Source organism: Crocuta crocuta, unplaced genomic scaffold, assembly GCF_008692635.1.
Source record: "Crocuta crocuta isolate KB4526 unplaced genomic scaffold, BGI_CrCroc_1.0 scaffold192, whole genome shotgun sequence".
In the NCBI taxonomy this organism is placed as follows: domain Eukaryota; kingdom Metazoa; phylum Chordata; class Mammalia; order Carnivora; family Hyaenidae; genus Crocuta; species Crocuta crocuta.
In genome coordinates, this window is record NW_027528803.1 from 847,795 (window position 1) to 870,088 (window position 22,294).

The window sequence follows — 22,294 nt, forward strand, 5'->3', positions numbered from 1 at the left end:
CAACTAGGCTCCATGCTGTCAGAGCCTGACACAAGGCTAGATCTCTTGAACTCTGAGATCATGACCTGAGGTGAAAGCAAGAGTCAGGTGCTTGGCTGCCTGAGCCACCCAGGTACCCCTAAAATTTCAGTATTTACAAAAGTATATACATGTAAAGATATAATAGATTCCTACTCTAATAGTTTTTTGCTCCGTGTAGTCAAGTTATAGAATTCCTGTCTGTAAGCCAGTGAAACTGATCACTTGATGATTTTTTCATATGAAGGCATCACTCAGGATAGAAAATGGTTCACTTGACTACAATAGCTAAGTGACAGCATGGGAAGGAGAGACAAGGACTCAGTGAGAATGTAGTAGTCAAAGTGTACAAGCTCTGGAGACAAACCAAGTGTATAACTCAGGTGCTACCACTGATTACATGTATGATTTGGGCCAAATTATTTGACAGTTCTGTAGTTTCTTTTCCTCATCTACAAATGATGATGAATTGGTGATAACCTCTACATTGTAATGTTCCTATTAAAAATAATATGTATACATTGCTTAGAATGTGGAGTTGGTACAGAATGTTTTAGGTTAGCCTTTCTGTTTCAACTTATATACACAATTTACATTTGCATACCTATTGATAAATTTATAAATTTAAAGTTGCTTCAACCAAAAGTTACAGCTCAAAGAAATATGTTAGATTTCTGTAATTTGAGTTGCAGACCCAGTCACCACTTTCTTCCCTATGTCCCATTTAATAGTTACTAAATAACTGTTAATTAAAATGTATATGTCTACTATTTGTGCAATGTATTATTTTACATTGTTGATAAGAATAACAACAATAATAACAGAATCTATCAAACTGAGCTGAGAAAACATAAATGAACTAAGTGTGGCTCATTGACAATATGGAGTATTAAGCTAAAGTTTTTACACATTCTTAAATATAGACAGCTCTCTAGAAAATAACTTTAAAAACAGCATAATGAAAATCAGATGCATAGCTTCAAAAATAGAGGCAGCAAATATTTTGCTTTTGATTTGTGCAGCTAATGGTGAATCAATGAAGGTGAAAGTAAAAAGAGACTTTATAACCTGAGGGAATAATTGTTCTCTGCATTTGTATGGAAAGATACTTGGTGCCAAAGTCAATCAGCCCACTCCACTACCCTCTGATGCTTCCCATCATACAGCTCTGAGATTAGACCATGCCTCAAGTGAGTTTTGTTCTCCCAGTTACTGTGGTAAATCTGCTGAAAACTTCTGAATTTAACACCCCCTACTAATAATGCACATTTTTTTCTGCTTGCTGAAAACGAAAGACCAAATTGGGCAAAGAGCAAAACATTGTGAGAGAGCTGTGTAGAACTAAATGGAGCTTTTCTTCCTAGAGGAATTTGAATATTGGAGGACATTTTACCAAAAAATATATATATGACTATATATATATATATATGCATATATGTATATATATATATTTGCATTGTTGAACAGTCTCTGTCACTTATTCTGTGTAGTTTTATATGCCTTTGAGTATTCTAGCAGTATTAGGTGAAGAGTTTGAAAGGTGTGCAAGTGTGGGTCATTTAGATGTCAGTTAGAAATTAAGCTAGTCAAGCTGATGGCTTTCAGTTTTACTATTGTATGTTTCATACGTCAGAAAGACTGTATATTTCTCTTATCTAGTAATCAGGTTAAATATATTTAGAGCATATTGTTCATTCCTTTTACGGTATTACACCAGTATTTTTATGACTGATGAAAGTCAAAGAGTGAATATGCTAATTTTCAAGTGGTTTTATAATGGAGGCAAAAGGAGGAAGAAGAGAATAATAAACACTTAAAACTAAAGAAATCTCTATATACTCTGATGTTGGGGAAGTTAGAATTGTAACTTGTGAAAATGATTGACTTTATTTCTAAATATTGAGAGTACATACTGAATATAAAGGTGAAATAAATTTAACAAATATTTTTTTTAACTTCTTAAATGTTTATTATTTATTTTTGAGAGAGAGAGAGAGATAAAGCATGAGTAGGGGAGGGGCAGAGAAAGAGGGAGACACAGAATCTGAAGCAGGCTCCAGGCTCTGAGCTGTCAGTGCAGAACCCGATGCGGGGCTCCAACCCGCAAATTGTGAGATCATGACCTGAGCCAAAGTTGGATGTTTAACTGACTGAGCCACCCAGGTACCCCAAATGTAACAAAAATTAATTGATCCTGTCATACATACATTACATATTGGAAGTTACTGGACTTCCAATTAATGCTGTATATTGTAGAAAATATCAGTTGTATAGCACGTACAACTGATCTTGAAATATTGTCATCAAAGACAAACACAATAAGACAAAATAACAAGGGATACATGCTATTGCACGGTTTTCAAAATGTGTATTCTTGGTCATGATGTAAAAGAAACAGGAAGAATAATTTTACCTGGGGGTTGGAGGAACCAGAGGGCATTTCATTGAAGAGATAGAATTTGAAATAGATCTTATAAGATGAGTAGAATTTAGCAATGCTAATGGTGGAGAGTAATATTTCATACAGAGAAATATGTGATTAATAATAAAAAGAAAGCTTGGCTTGTGTTTGTGTATCTCTGTAAAGTCTGTAAAAATAAGGTATATATAGAACATAGGAATAGGAGAGAAACCATATTTTTAAAAAGTTGAGGTCAAAATTATGAAAGACTCTTGATTTTGTTGAGAAATAAGTGTTTTATTTTTTCTAGGCATGGGGACCACTAAAGATTTTGAATGAGGGTGATAAGAAAAGAGATCTGTCTAGGAAGAATAGATCTGTGGTTATTGCAGTGATTATACCATGAGATAATATTTTATTATCAATCAAGTCTATTAATTTTCTTATATCAAAATGATACTACTTTATTCCAGAAAGGTGTATTTAAATTATTTTACTTAACATTGAAACATATGTAGACTTACTAGCTTTTTTGTTTATTTTGTTTCTTGATATTAATCAGCCAAATACACCAATGTACACCACATGAACTTAATAATAAAATATTCACACTCCTCTATCAAAGGTGGGTCTGTTCGACCTCCTTCAATCTGAGGAGTCTTTGTAACTTTTTTGATGATCAGTAGTATGTGGCAGAAATAATGTTGAAGCTAGGTTATGAAAGACATCACAGCTTCTGCTTCTCTCTCTCTCCCTCTCTCTCTCTCTCTCTCTCTCTCAACCCCCCCCCCATTCTCTCTTATAGTTGTAGGGGGAGTGTGTGTATTTATGTGTGTAACATTTGTTACTGAGAGTATGCATCATAAGAATTCCTACATCTTCTTATACAATAAGCCATTATCATTGGGGAACTACGTTCTTTATGTCTTGTAATGTTTTACAGCATTTTTTTTTTTTTTGGAGAAATTAGTGTAACTATTCCAGCATTCTTTCTATTATAATTTATATTTTCCTTACTCTTTCACTCTCACTGCTGTTTCTTTGCATTTTTATTTCATTTCTTATAAGCAGCATCAAGCTAGATTTGATATTTTATCCGGTGTAATATTTTCTTTGGAGTACACACATCATTTCTACTTATGATTACTGTTTGCATACTTGGATTAATTTTAAGACCTTGTTTGGTTATGTTTATCCTACTCTTTCTGCTCTCTTTTGTTCTTCTTTTGAATAGAAATTTATTTTCCATTTTATTTCTTCCCCTCCACTAAATACTTTCTCATATGTACTGCTTTCATCATTTCCTCTTCAGCACCACTAAACTTCCATCTGGGATAGTTTTTTTTTTTTTTTCCATCATAGCATTTTCCTAGAGAGGATTTATTAGTTATAAAATCTGCTTTGTTTTTCTGAAAGTTTTCTTATATTACTCTAATTCTTGACCTAGTTTCTCAATGTGTGTAATTTATAGAACACATTATATTTTTGTCAATAATCTGAGGATGTCTCCCCCCTGTCTTCAGGTTTCTATTGTTGCTATTGAGAAGTTACTGGGAAGTGAGGTACTGAATAATGGATGGTCGTTTCAAAATGATCTACTTTTTATCTTTGGTGAATTCAAAATATCTTGATGTCTTTGGTATATATGACTTCACTCTTTAAGTCTTAAGGTCAAGATTTATTTTTACTCTTATTCAGCAAAACTGTTATTCTAACAGAAATGTAACTGCTTTGAGAACACATCAATTCTATGGTGAACTATTAATTTTTAACATGTTGCTGACATTCTGTGATGAGAATCCAATCTCTCTTCCTAATACTTCTTTCCTTTAACTGCTTCTAGACAAAAGTGATCCAAAATCCTTTGCCACAAGTGTGTATGGAGTGCATACGTGACACTATTTCTTAATTTAAAATAACATTTCAAACGAGAGATATATTCCTTTCTCATAAAAATGCAGATTCATTAAAAAGTAAGGCCTTTTACCTTTCTGCCTGTTTTTCTCTGTCCTTTTTTTCTTCCTCTTTGTACCTAAACTTGCAGCATTAGGTTTTAATGTGTTTACAAGAGTGAGATTGAAAGCCTATGGTAGAATAGAAAGATATTCTGATGGACATTGTAACAACTCGGGACTACCTACAACCAGTCTTTTTATGAGATACATAAAATTGCATAATTTAAAAATATTCTACTAGAACTTTTGTAATTTGGGGTCAAAAGCTTCTAATTCTGCATATGTATAATATTTTAGAATTCATGTGAGTTATGTGATAGATCAAGATGAATGGCTTTAAGTGTCTCTTTTAAGATCTTTCCCCAAATAATGGGAAATCTTTTGTAACTTTTTTAAATTTAGAATATTTTACATTTATAAATGTTTTGAGGTTAGAGTCTCACCTTTTATTTTACAAAATATATTTTTTACCTCTTTGTGGTGAAAAGTATTATACGTTTCCATTAATGAGATATATTTTAGAATCAAAGTCCAGTTCCCAGAAATATTAGTTGTCAACACTATAGTTTTTTTAAAAAATGCATGAATTTCAACAACCCTCACAAAGAGCTCTGATAAAATAAATAGTAACTGCTACCTGTACAGTGCCAAAGAAACTCTTTTGTATAAGCTATCTTATTTGATACTCCTTGCAAAACTTTGGTCTGTTACTCTTGCCATCACTGTTTTTATAAACACAATGTTAGTAAGATTTAGGTGGTTTCTTGAAGTTTATAAAACTAGTACATAATAGCTACAAACCTTGTAACTTCAAAACTGATGCCATTACCTGAACACTTTGACACTATCCTGCTAAAAACTGTGAAAGCAAATTTGTTCTTGCATTTGATAGTCATGATTACTTTGGGAACCCAAAGAATATCTTGGAATACTCTTATTTGAGACTACACTTGAAACAAAGCTGCAATTGCATGGACAGACTTTGTTAAAATTTGAATAATGAATGTCCAATGGTATGTCCTATTGAAGAGCTTAACGGTTTAATATTTTGGAAACATCTTTCCAAATGCAAAAATCCATAACTTAACCATGTGTTATGTCTTCAATGAAAAGAAACTATAAAAAAAACACTAACATATGTAAAATATTTTTTAAAGTAGTCAATACCTCCTCTATCAGACATACATATTCATCTAATAACTAACAAATATTTATTGAGTATATGTTTTATGCTAATAGCTGGAAGTGCAGCAACAATAGATAACCAACCTGCAATCATTTTGTGGGTTAGAAGGACATAAAGGTAATGAAGTAAATAACATTTCAAATAGCAATAAGGATATTAATGGATAATGTTTTTGTCTAAAGTTGTATTTAAATGAACATTTTTGGCATCTTGCATTAATTTCACCATTACTGGTGAATACTCACCATTCCACAGGGAGGTGGAGTATATCCCTGATTCTTACTTTTTTTTAGGAAGTAATCTACCACATGGTATACATACTTGTGTTTTATTCTCTATAGTTCAAGTATTACACGTAATATTTCAGTATTACTTGTGATTGGGTGAGTATTAGGAATTGAATTGTATCCCTTCAAAAAAGATATACAAAAATCTTCACCTCAGTACCTCAGAAGGTGACCGTATTTGGAAATGGGGTCTTTACAGAGAAAATCAAGTTAAAATGAGGTCATTAGGGTGGGCCCGACTCCAGGATGACTGACATCCTATAAAAGGAACAATTGGGATACAGAGGCAGACATGCATGGGGGAAGACAATGTGAAGGCACAATGTGAAGAAGAATACTAAAAGAGGATAAAAGAATGGACATATCCACAAACTAGGGAGTACCTGAGCTATAGCATCCAGGAGACAAGCATGAATCAGATTATTTCCTAGAGATTTCAGAGGGAACCTGACCCTGCTGACACAGTGATTTCAGACATCTGGCCTCCAGAATTGTGGGACAGCAAATTTCTGTTGTTCAAAGCCACCCAGTGTGATACCTTGTTACGGTAGCCCTAGAAAACTACTAGAATTAAGTGAAGTGATCGATTGTGGGATTCTACAACAAGTGCATTTACTTTCAAATAAAAGGCACACTTTATAATATACTGGAAAGGAAAAAAAAAAAAGCCCCACATATAGTGTATGACAAATGGGAAATTATTCCATCAAGGGTTTCAAAGGTTTACTTTTATGTATGTTTGGTGACGAGAAATTTATTGGGACTGAAAAACTACAGAGTGCTCCTAAAGTCAATTTATTTATTTTAATGTCTAGACCTATTTCAGAGTCATCAAGATACTCCTACAACTAAGACTGAACAAACAGTAAAGTGTGAGGAGGATAAATTCCAGCCTTTGTTTTTTTTGTACCTTTATAGATAAGATTTAGAAGATGTTGTTTGGACCTTAATATTTTTCTAGGAAATTCTTAGTAGTAGGGAGTTTGTATACTAATTTGGGGATACTATGTATTGCATTTTATGGTTAAATTATCTTTGTGATTATGTTTAAAATTCAGTTACAACTTTGAGACAAATGAGGCCAATCTAAAAATAAGTAACATTCAGTCTTAATATAACAAATGTTCCTGGTGTATATTTTTAAATATATATTTTTTTACTAAAGATGAATAAGTTTATATACACTATTTTCCCATATCTTTGTGTGTGTGTTAGGGAGTAACAAAGTATTTTTGTTTTACACTGATTTTTTAAAATTTGTTTTGAAATCACATGGGGGAGTTGAATACAGAAACATTTTTACCTGAGTGTGAGAAAAGGGATTAAGCAAACTGGGACACTAAAAGTAAAGGTTTTGATGTTCTCTGAACGGTTTCCCTTAAACAGTAGACTTTAAAAATTTCTATATAGAGCTATGTTGAGGTGATAGTCCTCATTGATCTGATTTAATAATGCAAATTTCAAAATTTAATGACAAACTTTATGAGATCTTAGCTAAGCCTATCAGTCTTTGAGTGTTATGAAGTCCTATAATGATTAATAACACTGTGATATCCACTAGATCAAAATATCCAATGGAAAGTAAATTATTTTGGTAATATGACTCATGCTCCCTCCACTATTGATTCTTCTTCCTCAATAAGATATTTTTAGATGAAAGGCAATAAAAATAAGATAAAGAAAACACTAGAAAGACAAAATAAGTATTGGGATTTTCTGTAGTGGTAAAATGATACTGTATTATAAAAAGCTTAGTGATTCTGAACTATGAAAGTAACAATAATACATGTCTAATAAAAAAAAGTTTCCTTTTCTTGAATAGTTATATACTAGAGTTATGCCAGGAACATTGTATAGATTATTCCATCTGATTAAAAAGAAATCTACATTAATATTTCTTTCTGCACTTTCCCTCTGTAAAATGTAGAAAGAGAAGTTACCAAAATATTATTAAATATAAATATTAATATCTATATGTATAATAGATCATTTTAAAGCCAAGATTTGAACCCCTTTTATTCTGTTTCTAAAGCTTGTGTGCTTGACATTGGATTATTCTGCCTCTGTACTATATAAAATCTCAGTAATTTTTATAGCTGGTGTAACTATAATTCTAGTTTGGAATATTTCATGAGCTTTATTTCTCTCTGGTACTAGCTATTCATTTCTTAGCTCATTAGCACCTTAACCTGAAATGTAGAGAGGTAACTAGAACACTATGCAATAGATGAATTTTAAATTTGTAGATGATTTGGTATGAATGAACATGAAAATTAATTGCTAACCTAAGATCTCTGACTTTTATCTGAATTTTTAAGTTATAGGTGCAACTCAAAGTTCTATCTTTTTTCTTTCTTTGATAACCATAGAAAAAATCTAAGTTTGGGGGGTTAGGTATTTCCCAGAAGTATCAGTTATTTGGCTATCAATACTCTCTCTCTCACACACACACTCACCAAATAGCAAACATTATTTTTCCTTTCACATGTTAGTTTGTAATTTGCTATATTTAAATCATAAATGTCAAAAAGTAGTATTTTTATTTAAAATTTTTACAATTAAGTTTTGAATTTATAAATGAATAAGATGTAAGGTTGTTTTTATTTTTAATATCAAACTACAACTTGTTTTTTTTAGAACTTTCTAGAACCTTCTTTCTTCTTTTTATATACCCAACATTCTGTAGCATGTAATACTTCCAATATCACTGCTCTAGTTTATATAGATTTATATTACATTCTTTGCATTCATATAAGCAAACACAATAATCACTCCTTTTCTACCTTAGAGATTACGAGCTTTAAATTCATGATTCTCTCAGCATAAGAATGATCAAGACTTTAATTTTACTTTACTTTCTATGCATGGGGTAAATTAAAGCATGTTCATGTTGTGACTAATACATTATTTTTAATTACAAATAGAAATAGGCAAGCATTTAATCAAAGTAAGAAATTTTTATTGTGCTTTGAGCACGATTGCTTCAAATTATTCCCAAATTCAATTTACTTCACTGTTTTTTGTTGTTGTTGTTGTTGTTCTCTTCTAAAAGAGTCTGATAATTGCAAACATGCAGAGAAAGTTTAAAATTCAATTTTGTATTGTTAGATCTATCATTACAATAAAGCAATTCTCAATGTTGAACTGCACCTTAAGACACCATTCTAAGATTTCACCAATAACCAAATTCCATTTCTTTCCTAAAATTACTTGAAATCTACTTTTTCACAAAAGCAAATATTCTGTATTGAGCATGTTAATAACAATGCAATTCTCTTCACAATATTACACCAAATTAGAAATAATCATACAAGAGCAGACCTAATATAATATAGGATCTGTTTGCATATTGTTGTTAAATCTGATTTACTGACTCAATAAATATACATTCATAGTAGATGGTCATTAAAACTTTACTTTTAATAATACTCAATATTCTAAAAAAATACTCCCTGAAATTTTGTAAATATTTTTCCTGCACCAGTATAACTATCAACCCTGATAAGAAATACTAGCTTTGAATTCATTAGGACAAAGGAGACGATGAAATATAATTGAGATCTTCTCAGGAGAAAGTCACCAGAGTAAATGAGTAAGTTGAGGCTTTGGGGAAGTAAGAAAAGGAAGAGGAAACGAGAGAGATGAGAGAGGAATGAAGAGTACCATAAAAATGCAGGGTCTTCAGTAAACCAAAAGGAGATAATTTTCAATCTATTGTGTTAACATGAATATACTGCTAAGTATTTTCATATGATTTTCAGTAGTTTTACATTGAGGGTAAAATGAACAGGTACAAAAATTCTGGGGATATCAGTATTATATGGGCTGAGGCAATTCTTGATCATTTTCAGTTAAGTTCAGAATAGTGGATTTTATTAGATTTAAGGTCTTTTTTTCTCTTTTACAGAGCCAAATTTGTCATTGTGTTTGCTATAACATCTTCAGCAAAAAAACTCTAGCTTATTTTAAGTACATTTTCAAGTAAAAAATTAACATAATTGTAATCAGTGAAATGTACTTAGCAAGTGTTTCCAAGATTAAAATAGTGATCAAGATCATAACTAGTGAGTAGAAAACTTCTCACATTCAGGTGAGCCTAATGCAATTACCTATGGGCATATGAAATTGTAGATTAAATATTGCTTACGTTTTTAAAGTTGTTATTTTATATTCATAATATTTCAAGTAGAATACAAATGAATCTTTTGTGTATTCATAAACTATTTTCATAAAAACTTAGTAGCTGCCAACTACTATAAAGATAACTTGAGGAAAAGTGTGCAACTTGAAATATGATGATATCAATTCTATGGTAATAACATTAATATATAGACTTTTATTTCCTGTTGGAGATTTTAGTCTACAGATATACTGTTACTTTGGAGAAAATTGGGTTAATGTAAAACTGTCTTATAATGACGACTTTAAAAAAGAAATACTTTTGTAATAACCCTAATAGAGAAAAGAAATCTGAATCCCACAGTTTTAAGGAATGTGTCAATCAAACTGGATTAATTTCAATAAAAGGTCATGAAGCTAAATAAAATTATATATCATGTAAACTACTATTTTCCATGTGAAAAATCCTTACTCTACTGGTGATGTCTGCAATCAACTTCTAATAATAAGTCTTTTTTTCCAGCAAAATCATAGTTTTTATTAATTCTTTTGTTTACATCCAGGCTAGTTACCATATAGTGCAACAATGATTTCAAGAGTAGAGGACTTAATACCCCTTACCTATTTAGCCCACTCCCCTCCCACAACCTCTCCAGTAACCCTCTGTTTGTTCTCCATATTTAAGAGTTTCTTATGTTTTTGTCCCCCTCCCTGTTTTTATATTGTTTTTGCTTCCCTTCCCTTATGTTCATCTATTTTGTACCTTAAAGTCCTTATATGAGTGAAGTCATATGATATGTCTTTCTCTGACTAATTTTGCTTAGCATAATACCCTCTAGTTCCATCCATGTAGTTGCAAATGGTAAGATTTCAGTTAATATTGGTAATTTTTCTTGTGGAAACATCAGTTTTAACTGTCTCTGATAAATCTACTCAGAAGTGGTGAGACACTAAATCTCAGACTTCTGAAAGAGTTTGAGATATGGCCATTAATCATTATCAGCTAACAGATGTATTAAAGTCTCTCATTCTTCTAAAGCTCTTCTGTCAATTTGGACCCAGTCCAGGGTGGGCCCTTTTCACATAGTGTGGAACAAAACAGGCGTACACAGAGACTCATTTCAATTTAGTCTGTCTCACTGCAGTGACTTGAAAAATGTATTCAATAAATTGTATTCACAGATTTATGACCACTGGATATTTCTGTTTTTGTCTAGAACTGAAACCGGATATTCTGCCAACCATTTTTTCTGTGATGCTTTCAGTCCTATTTCTAAAGCAATATTTAAGACATGTGTTCACAGGAAAAAAAAAAAAAAGATTACCAACTGTATTCGTGCCCTTTCATACACTTTTGTTCAAAATGTCCTGACTGCCATCTGCATTATAACTTTAGGAAATGTGACTAAAGGTGGAATGAATGAAGAACTCAGTTTAAAAGAGATAAAAGTAACTCAAGAGTTGTATTTCAAGGCTTCTTTATTTTATAGTCATATAATTGATAGTATTTTATTCTCTGTGATCTTCAGACCTACCTTTACTTTTCTCAACTTCTCTAGAAAAGAAAAAAAGTATTATCTTCTTTTTGTGGGTAAAGAGTTTTATAGCTTGTATCAAAATATTTACATTTCTCTTTACCCAACACAAACCATAGCTAAATCTTTCCTTGCATTTTCTTTGCACTTCCTCAGATGCAGTATTTGAGAGCTATATTCTAATATCATTGAAATCTTTTAGTATCAATGTAGTAGGTAGCAAGTTATTTAACACCTAGGGAAATTATCTTTTTATTCTTTCAGAGATTTTTAACAATGTATACATACATTTAAAAACAATGTATAGTCTTTCTCTGATCTTTGATTCAAATGATAGTATGCTTTATTCTTTATCCCGTTTATTTAAAATATACACTTTGAAAATTTTCCGTATGGTTACATAAAGTGCTATTTCATTGTTTTCTTGTAGCAAAAAGCACATAACCCAAAATTTACCATCTTAGCCATTTTTAAGTGTACAGTAGAGTGAGCTATATGTGCCTTGTGCAACAGATCTCTATAACTTTTTCACCTTTTTTTTTTTAACATATAGTGTAAAATGGATTTCAGGAGTAAAATTTAGTGATTCATCATTTACCTATAATTCCCAGTGCTCATAACAAGTGCCCTCCTTAATACCCATCACTAATTTAGCTCATCTTCCACCCATCTCTCCTCCAGCAACCCTCAGTTTGTTTCCTCTTTAGTTAATTTTCTTATGATTTTCCTCCCTCTGTTTTTCCCTCTTCCTCTGTGTTCACCTGTTTTGTTTTTAAAATTCCACATATGGGTGAAATCATATGGTATTTGTTTTGCTCTGACGGACTCGTTTTGCTCAGCATAATACACTCTAGCTCTATCCACATTGTTAAAAATGGCAAGATTTCATTCTTTTTGATGGCTGAGTATGTATATGTATACATAGCACTTCTTTGTCCATTAATCAGTTGATAGACCTTTGGGCTCTTTCTATAATTTGGCTATTATTGATAGCACTGCTATAAACATTGGGGTGCATGTAGCCCTTCAAATCAGTATTTTTGTATCCGTTGGGTAAATACCTAGCAGTCCAATTGCTGGATCCTATGGTATTTCTAATTTTAACTTTTTGAGGAAACTCCATACTGTTTTCCAATGTGACTGCACAGATTTGTATTCCCACCAGCAGTGTAAGAGGATTCTTCTCTCTCCACATCCTTGCCAATAACTGTTGTTCCTGTTTTGTTAATTTTAGCCGTTCTGACAGCCATGAGGTGATATCTTCGTGTAATTTTGATTTGTATTTCCCTAATGATGAGTCATGTTGAGCATCTTTTCATGTCTATTGGCCATCGGGTTGTCTTCCTTGGAAAAATGTCTATTCATGTCTTTCCAATTTTAAACTGGATTATTTGCTGTTTAGGCGTTGAGGTTGATAAATTCTTTATAGATTTTGGATACTAGCTCTTTATCTGTTATGCCCTTTGAAGATATCTTCTCTCACTCTGTACGTGGCTTTTTGATTTTGTTGATTGTTCCTTTGCTGTGCAGAAACGTTTTATCTTGATGAAGTCCTAATAGTTCACTTTTGCTTTTGTTTCCCTTGCCTCTAGAGATACGTCTAGTAAGAAGTTGCTATGGCTGATTCAAAGAGGTTGTTGCCTGTGTTCTCCTCTAGGATTTTGATGGTTTCCTGTCTCAGATTTAGGTCTTTCATCCATTTGGAATTTATTTTTCTGTATGGTGTAAGAAAGTGATCCTGTTTCATTCTTCTGCATGTTGCTGTCCAGTTTTTCCATCTTCATTTGTTGAAGACTGTATTTTTTCCATTGGATATTCTTTCCTGTTTTGGTGAGGATTAGTTGACCATATAGGACTGTTTCATTTTGCCAAACTGAAACTCTATACCCATTAAATAACTTGCTTTTTCCGTATCTCCCCAGATCATAGTAACATCATTCTACTTTCTATTTCTAAGAGTTGGACTACTTTACATACCTCAAATAAGTGAAATTATGCAGTATTTGACTTTTTTGTGATTGGCTCACTTCACTTAACATTACATAGTGATGGTCCAACCATGTTGTGTCATATGAAAGGATTTCCTTTTTTAAAGGCTAAATATTGTGTGTCTGTATTGCATTTTCTTTATCCATTTGTGATCAATAGACAAGTTATTTCCATTTTCGGCTGTTTTGAATAATGCTTCAATGAATATGGAAGTGCAAATGTCTCCTCGAGGTCCTGATTTCAATTCCTTTAAAAGCATTTTTTAAATGGTTTATTTATTTTTAAGAGAGAGACAGACAGTATGTGAGTGGAAGAGGAGCAGAGAGAGGGAGACAGAATCTGAAGCAGGCTCCAGGCTCTGAGTTGTCAACACAGAGCCTGATGCAGGTCTTGAACTCACAAACTGTGAGATCATGACCTGAGCTGAATTCAGCTGCTTAACTGACTGAGCAACCTAGGCACCCCTCAGTTCCTTTAAATATATACTTAGAAGTTGGTTTGGTGGACTTTGTGGTTATTTTAATTTTTGAGGAACCTCCATACTATTTTCTGTGGTGACTGCACCAAATTACATGCCAAGTGACAGGATATAAAGGTTCAAATTCCTCCACAAAGATGGAAATATTGGTATATTTTGTTTTTGAGATAGTGGCCATCCTAACAGGTATGAGGTAATATCTCATTGTGGTTTTGATTTGCATTTCCCAAATGTTTAGTGATGTTGAATATCTTTCATATGCTTTTTGGCCATTTATGTATCCTACTTAGAGAAACATCTATTCAAGAACTTTGCTCTTTTAAAATGAGATGTTTTGTTATTGTTTTAATTTTTACTTTTTGTTGTTATAGAACTTTCTTATGTATTCTGATCAGATATGTTTTGCAAACATTTTCTCCCATTTAATAGGTTGCCTGTTCACTTTCTTGAATATTTCCTTTGCCTGACAGAAGTTTGAGATTGATATAATCGCACCAGTGTATTATTGCTTCTCTTGCCTGTGCTTTTGCACAATATTCAAGAAATCTTTGTCAAATCTATTGTCAAGGAGGTTTCCTCCTATATTTTTTCTATGAGTTTTACAGTTTCAAGCTTTATGCTTAGGTCTCTAATGTATTTCAGTTGTTTTTTGTGTATGTTTATAACATAGGGTCCAACTTTATTGTATGTGCATATCCAGTTTTCTGACACCATTTGCTCTAGAAAATATCCATTACCCATTATTGGCAACCTTGTCAAAGATCATTTGACCATATAAGTGAAGGTTTATTTCCACCCTTCTATTCTGTTGCATTGGTTTATACAAGTATCATAATGTTTTAATTATTGTAGATTTGCAATATGTTTTGAAATCAGGATAAGTGATGCCTGAATCCTTTTTGTTATTTTCAAGATTGTTTCTGTTCTTTGGAACACTTTGAGATTCCATATGAATTTTAGAATTTTACCCAAATTTCTGCCAAAAAAAAATGCTGTTGAGGTTTTTATTGGGACTTGCACTGAATATGTAGATTGCTTTAGGCAGTATGGACATTTAAAAAATATTAAATTTTCCAACCTGTGAACACTGGGTGTTTTTCCATTTATCACTGTCTTCTTTAATTTCCTTCAGCAACATTTTGTTGTTTTCAGTATAAAAATCTTTTGCCTTGTAATTTTTTGCGTGTGAATTAATATTTGTTTAGTAGATCCTCAGAAGTTTGGATGGTGGGTCATGTTTCAAAGAAAGACCACAAAGGAAAGTGACTAGAGAAGTTTATTACTCACAAGTCCTGCACACCTTGAGAGGATGGTCAAGGCAACGTGCAGGCAAAGAACAAGCAGCAGGGCCGAGGGAACATGCCTTTATGAGGCTCTATGAGAGGAGTGCTTTGGGGTTCCTGGGCTAGGCTGGATTGGTAAACTCAAACTGAAAAGAGCAGATTTTAGTAAGTTCCACAGGGGTTTTACCCAAGGAGTATTCAAGGGGAAAGAGCAACAAAGCAGTAGAGACTATTTATTACAAAGGATGTTGATGGAATCATATCAGGAACTTATATTTACTTGCGACTATCGGCTGTTATCTAGGGCATACATTCAAGGGAGCGGCTACTGTCAGGCCAAGGCCACTTAGCCACACAAAGTGGATGCGAAGGCAGCAATTAGCCAAACTTTCAATATGCCTCTTCATTAAGTTTTATTCCCAATTATTTTATTCTTTTCCATGTCATTATAAATGAGATTGTTGTCTTCTTTTTCAGAATGTTCATTGTTAGTGTCTAGAAACACAATTTACTTTGTGTGTTAACTTTCTAGCCTGCTACCTTGTTAAATTTGCTTATTCTAGTAATTTTTTGTGCAATTTTCAGGATTTTCTACATATATAATCATATCACCTGCAAACAGAGATCATTGTACTTTATTCCTTCCAGTTGGATTTTTATATCTTTTTCTTGCTTGATTGCTCTGGATAGGACTTGTTATTATATTGAATAGATGTGTGAGACAGGTCAATCATCTTCCTAATCTTAGAAAGAAAGCTTTCAACAATGAGTGCCATGTTAGCTGTGGGCTTTTGATACATGGCTTGTATTATATTGAGGTAATTTTCTTTTATTCTAGTTTGCAGAGTTGAGGGTTTTGGGTTTTTTGTTTGTTTTTTGTTTGTTTGTCATGGAAAGGTGTTAAGTGTTGTCACGGGCTTTTTCTGCATCATGAGGTAACCATATCTTTTATCATCCTTCATTCTGTTAACGTGATGTATCACATTGAATGATTTTTGTATGTTGAATCATATTTGTACTCCAGACATAAATCCCACTTCGTAGGGGTGTATAATCATTTTAATGTGTTGTTGAATTCCTTTTGCTAATATTTTTTGAAGATGTTAGCATTAATATTCATAAAGATTGTTAGTCGGTAGTCTTCTTGCAGTGTCTTTATCTGACTTTGATATCAGGGTAATGTTTGTCTTATGAATTAGTTTATTTATTTATTTTTAAATGTTTTTTATTTATTTATGAGAGAGAGACAGCATGAGCAGGGGAGGGTCAGAGAGAGAGGGAGATACAGAATCTGAAACCAGCTCCAGACTCTGAGCTGTCAGCACAGAGCCTGATGCGGGACTCAAACCCACGAACCGTGAGATCATGACCTGAGCTGAAGTCGGACGCTTAACTGACTGAGCAATCCAGGTGCCCCATGAATTAGTTTAAAGTTGTTCACTCCAATTCAATTTCTTGGAAGAGTTTGAGAAGGATTGGTATAATTTTTTAAATGTTTGGTAGAATTCACCAATGAGGCAATCTAGTCCTGGATCTTACTTTGTTGACAGATTCTGATTACCCATCCAGTCCCCTTATTTGTTATTGTTCTGTTCAAATTTCTACTTATTCACGCTTCAGTCCTGATAGGTTGCATGTGCCATTTCTTCTGGGTTATCCAGTATGTTGACAAATAATTGTTTAGGGTAATCTAATGAGCATTTATATTCCTGTTGTATTAATGATAGTGTCTCCTATTTTATTTAAATCTTATTTATTTTAGTCTTTTCTCTTTTTTTCTTTGTAAGAATACCTAAAGGTTTGTATACTTTTTATCTTTTAAAAAAAAAAAACAGCTCTTAGTTCCACTGATCTTTTATCATGTCTTTTTAGCCTCCTTTTTTTTGTTTATTTTCACTCTAATCTTTGTTATTTTCTTCTACTAACTTTGCATTTCATTTATTTTCCTTTTTCCATTTTCTTGAGGTTTAAAGTGAGGTTGTCTCTTCTCTTCATGTAGGCATTTATTGTTATAAAATTCCCTCTTAAAACTGTTTCTGCTAAAGCCCTTAAGTTTTGGTGTGCTATGTTTCCATTTATGTCTAAGATAGATATAGCTATAGCTATAGATGTAGATTTTTAAATTTCCCTTTTGATTTCTTTTGTGAGCCATTAGTTGCTCAGGCATGTGTTGTTCAATCTCCACATATTTGTGAATTTTTCATGTTTTTTCTTCCTGCTGTCAGTTTATAGTTCCATACCATTGTATGCAGAAAGGTACTTGATATGATTTCAGTCAATTAAATTTATTAAGATTTGTTTTGTGGTCCTAATACATGATCATCCTGGAAAATGTTCATTGCACACTTGAGAAGAATATGCATGTTGCTGCTGTTTGTGGAATATTCTACATATGTCTGTAGGCCCATTTGGTCTAAAGTGTAGTTCAGGTGCAATGTTTGCATATTGATTTTCTGTATGGATAATTATCTATTATTGAAAGTGAGGTATTGAAATCTGGTACTCTTAGTTAATTGCCATGTATTTCTTCCTTATTATCTGTTAATATATGTTTATATATTTAGGTGTTCCAATGTTGGGCACATATTTATTTACTATTGACATTTCCTCTTGATGAATTGACCTCTTAATCATTATATAATGACTTTCATTTTCTCTTATTACAATTTTTGACTTAATGCCTATTTTGTCTAATATAAATTAAATATGCTACCCCTGCTCTCTTTTGGTTTCCATTTGCATGGAATAACTTTTTCTATCCCTTCATTTTCAGCCAATGTGGATCTTCAAAGATGCAGTAAATTCTTTTTCACCAACATATACTTGGGTGTTTTTCAGTCATTCTATATCTTGTGGTTGGAGGGTTTACTCCATTTTGTTTAAATAAATTATTGATAGGTAAGGACTTTCTATTGATGTTTTCTTCATTTTATCTGAATCTTTTGTAGATTCTTATTTCTTTTTTTCTTTTGCTGTCTTCGTATGTGAAATTATTATTTTCTTTAGTGGTATGCTTTGATTTTTTTTCTGTTTATCTTTTGTGTATCTATTATAGGTTTTTGCTTTCTGAATAACATGAACTTACACAAAATATCTTACCATTATGACAGCCTATTTTAAGCTGATAATTTAAGTTTGTTCACAAACAAAAGCTCAATATTTTACCACCCTGTCATATCTTATGTTTTTGATGCCACAATTTACATCTTTTTATATTGTGTATCTATAAACAAGTTATTGTAGCAAAAGTTATTTTTAATTCTTTTGTTTCAACCTTTATACTAGAGCTATAAGAGATTTATGTATTACCATCACAGTATTTGAATATTTGAATTTGACTATATATTTACCTTTATAAATGCATTTTATACTTTCATATGAGTTCATTTTATTAGTGTACTTTCTTTTCAGCTTGAAAAATTCCTTGTAGCATTTCTTTTAAGTCCAGTCTAGTGGTGATAGACTTCTTCAGTTTTGGTTTGTCTGGGAATGTCATTATCTTTCCTTCAAATCTGAAAGATAGCTTTTCTCCACCTACTGCTTCATTTTAAATAGCCTATCTTAGAAATCACACAGAGAGAAGTAGTTCTTTCTTCTGATTGTTCAAGTCTGATGTTGTAGCTCTCCACTGCATTTTTTAGTTCAGTCATTATATTCTTCAGCTTCAAAATTTGTTTGGTTCTTTTTTATATTTTCTCTCTGTTGAACTTCTCATTTTGTTCTTGAATGGTTTTCCTGATTCTGTTAAATTGTGTATCTGTGTTCTAGTGTCATTCTCCAATTGACTATAAATAATCACATTCATTTTTGTCAGAAAACTTGTCAATCTCCATTTCTTTGGGATCAGTTACTGAAAGTTTATTGTATTCCTTTGTTGGTATCAAGTTTCTCTGACTCCTTGTGATCCCTGTACCCTTTTGTAAATATTTGCACATTTGAGGAAGCAGTCATCGTTTGCAATTATGGACTGGTTTCAGGAAAGACATTCACCTATGGGAGGGACATATTGGGGCTAGTGGTGTGGAGCACTAATTGCTGGGGTTATGTGAATGACTCCAGGTTTGTGGGGGTATTGTATCTTAGCTCAGGCATATTGATTCTAGCACAACGACAACCTGTGGCTCTTAGTGGCAAGAGCCAAGGGGGTCCACAGAACCTGCTAGGGCTGTTGGAATTCTCAGCAGTGCGTCCAGTTCCAGTGGCAAGGGCCAGGCCAGATGGTAGTGGTTGCCAGAGCCAGTGGTTTGCACATGCTGTTAGCATGGGCATGGACCTTCTATAGGCACACACATAATGGTGAAGGCCAAAGCCAGAACTAATGATGGCACATTAATAGTTGCAGGTCCCAGGGTGTTGACATGCAGTCATGCAGCCTCAGGGACTAGCTGCAGGCACCAACATGGTGGTGGCTGCTGGTGATGGGAATCAAGCTGGTGGAGTACAAGTGAAGACTAGCTGTGGTTGCATAGAGCAGTGCAGGTTAGTGACAGGAGTTGAAGTTCTCTCTTCTGCAGAGAATCTGCAGGAGCTGGACTGTTGGTGTTCATTTTTGCAGCCTTAGGAGCTCATAGTAGGGGTGCATATGGCCATGGGGTCAGCTTTGGGGGATTGGGCAGACATAATTCACACATGCTGCCACAGACACTGAAGCTGGCTTCAGGTGCAGAGGCCACACTGGATCCTGGGGTCTATGATATCCACCGTGGCATTGGCTGTGGCAGTTCCAATGAGATGAGCCAGTGGGGGGCTGGGGGGGTGAAGGACTCAGGCAGCTGGAGTCTGAAAGTAAAAATTTGTGGGACTTTTGGGGTGTCTGGGTGGCTCATTCAGTTACGCGTCCGACTTCAGCTCAGGTCATGATCTCACAGTTTGTGGGTTCGAGCCCCGCATCGGACTCTGTGCTGACAGCCAGCTCAGAGCCTGGAGCCTGTCTTCAGATTCTGTATCTCCCTCTCTCTCTCTCTCTCTCTGATCCTTCCCTGCTCACGCTGTCTCTCTCTCTCTCTCTCTCAGAAATAAATAAAACATTAAAAAAATTTGTGGGACCCTCAATGGTGAAGGCTACAGGGGGTCAATTGTGGTAGTGCTGGCCATTGATATCCTAAAGCAGCTAAGGTTGTCTGTGGAGAAATCCGCCAATATCCATGACAGAGTCCTCTAGGATGATGTCCTACAGTGTCTAGAAGATTTACTGAAGTCCTCAGTGAAAGCTGCAGGAATCGTCTGCAGATCAGGCCATGGGAATTGTGGTGATGGTGCTGCATGACTGATAATGGTAGCCCCTGCCCTACTTCCTTCTTCCTAGATGTCTCCAGATGTCTCAGCAATACCAATCTCTAGGGGAGTGAAACTGAAGTGAAACTTACATGCAGTGTCCTGAAATACTGGTGAATCTAGTCACTCATCTGACTGGCTTCCTTCCAGTGAGAGGAACACTCTTGGGCTGGGGAATTCCCTCTTGGTACTAAGATGTGTTGGCCTGGGAATGAAATGATGTAAACAAAATGAAGCAGTTCCTCCTACATTTTTTGTGCAGTTTTCTCAGGGTTTTTGCTCCACTACATTGCTGAAGTTCCTTAAGTGGATTCTTGAACTCTTCCAAGGCTATTTTCATTTGTGGATAGGTGTCTAGTTGGTATTATTTGCCAGGAATGGTGGCTGGGGAAGGGGGTGCTCCTACTCTGCCTTTTGGTGATTGAGCTCTCCTGTAACAATTTAGTTTTAACTGGTAAGTATCTTCAGTTGCATACAAGAAAATCTACTCTTATCCCTCCCCTTGCCTTTATATTATCATTGTCACAAATTATGTTTTTCAAAATAATTTGTATCCATTAATGTAATTCTGTATTTATATTTATTTTTATGATTTTATATTTTAAAGTTAATGCTATAATTGAAAGTGATTTATGCATCATAATTACAACATTACAGGATTTTGTACTTATTTATTTACCTTTATCAGAAAGCTCTATGCTTTCATATGCTTCTTTTTAATGTCTAACATCCGTTGATTCAACTGGCAGGATTCCCTTTAATAATTCTTATAAAGCAGGCTCAGTGTGACAAACTCCCTTTGCCTTCGTTTATCTGGGAATGCTTTTATCTCTCTTTCACTTTGAAAGATTTCTTTTGCCAGATATAATATTTTCATTTTGTGATTTTTTTTGTCTTTCAGCATTTTGAATATATCTTTTCATCCTATTCCTGCTGAGAAATCCACTGATGATATTTTGGGAGTCACTTGTAGTGACAAGTTGTTTTTCCTCTGGCTGGTTTCTAGACTCTCCTTTTGTCTTCAATTTTCAATAGGTTGCTTATAATATGTCTCAGAATGTGCCTCTTTGGGTTTACTTAGTGGAATTTTTTTTAATTCATTGAATTTGGAGGTCCATTTCCTTACTTATGTTTGAGATATTTTGGGGCCATTATTTCTTCAAATAACCTCCCTCCCCTTTTATCTCTGCTCTGGGACTCGTATAATTTAACTATTATGATATACCGTAAGTCCCACAAGCTTTATTCCCTTTCATTTCTTTTTGTTTCTCTGATAGGATAACTTCAAATTCCCTATTTTCAGGTAATTGACTCTTTCTTTTGATTGATCAAGTCTGCTGTCTATCTCCTCTCGTATATTTTTCAATGTATTTGTTATATTCTTCAGCTCTAGAATTTATTTTTTCTTCTTTGAAGTTTCTGTCTTTGTTGTTATTCTCATCTTGTTCATACATTATTTTCCTCATCTTATTTAGTTGTCTTTGTTCTCTTGTAATACACCGAGCTTCTTTGAGACTATTATTTTGAAGTCCTTGTCAGGTAATTCATAGATCTCCATTTATGTTGGGTCAGTTTCTGGAGATTTATTTGATTCTTTGGGCCATATTTCCCCATTTCTTTGTATGCCCTGTTATATATATGTACTGGAGTCTGAAAGTAAAAATTTATGGGACTTTCGGGGCGTCTGGGTGGCTTAGTTGGTTAAGCGTCTGACTTTAGCTTATATAAATATATATATATATATATTTTTTTTTTTTTTTGCTGGGCTC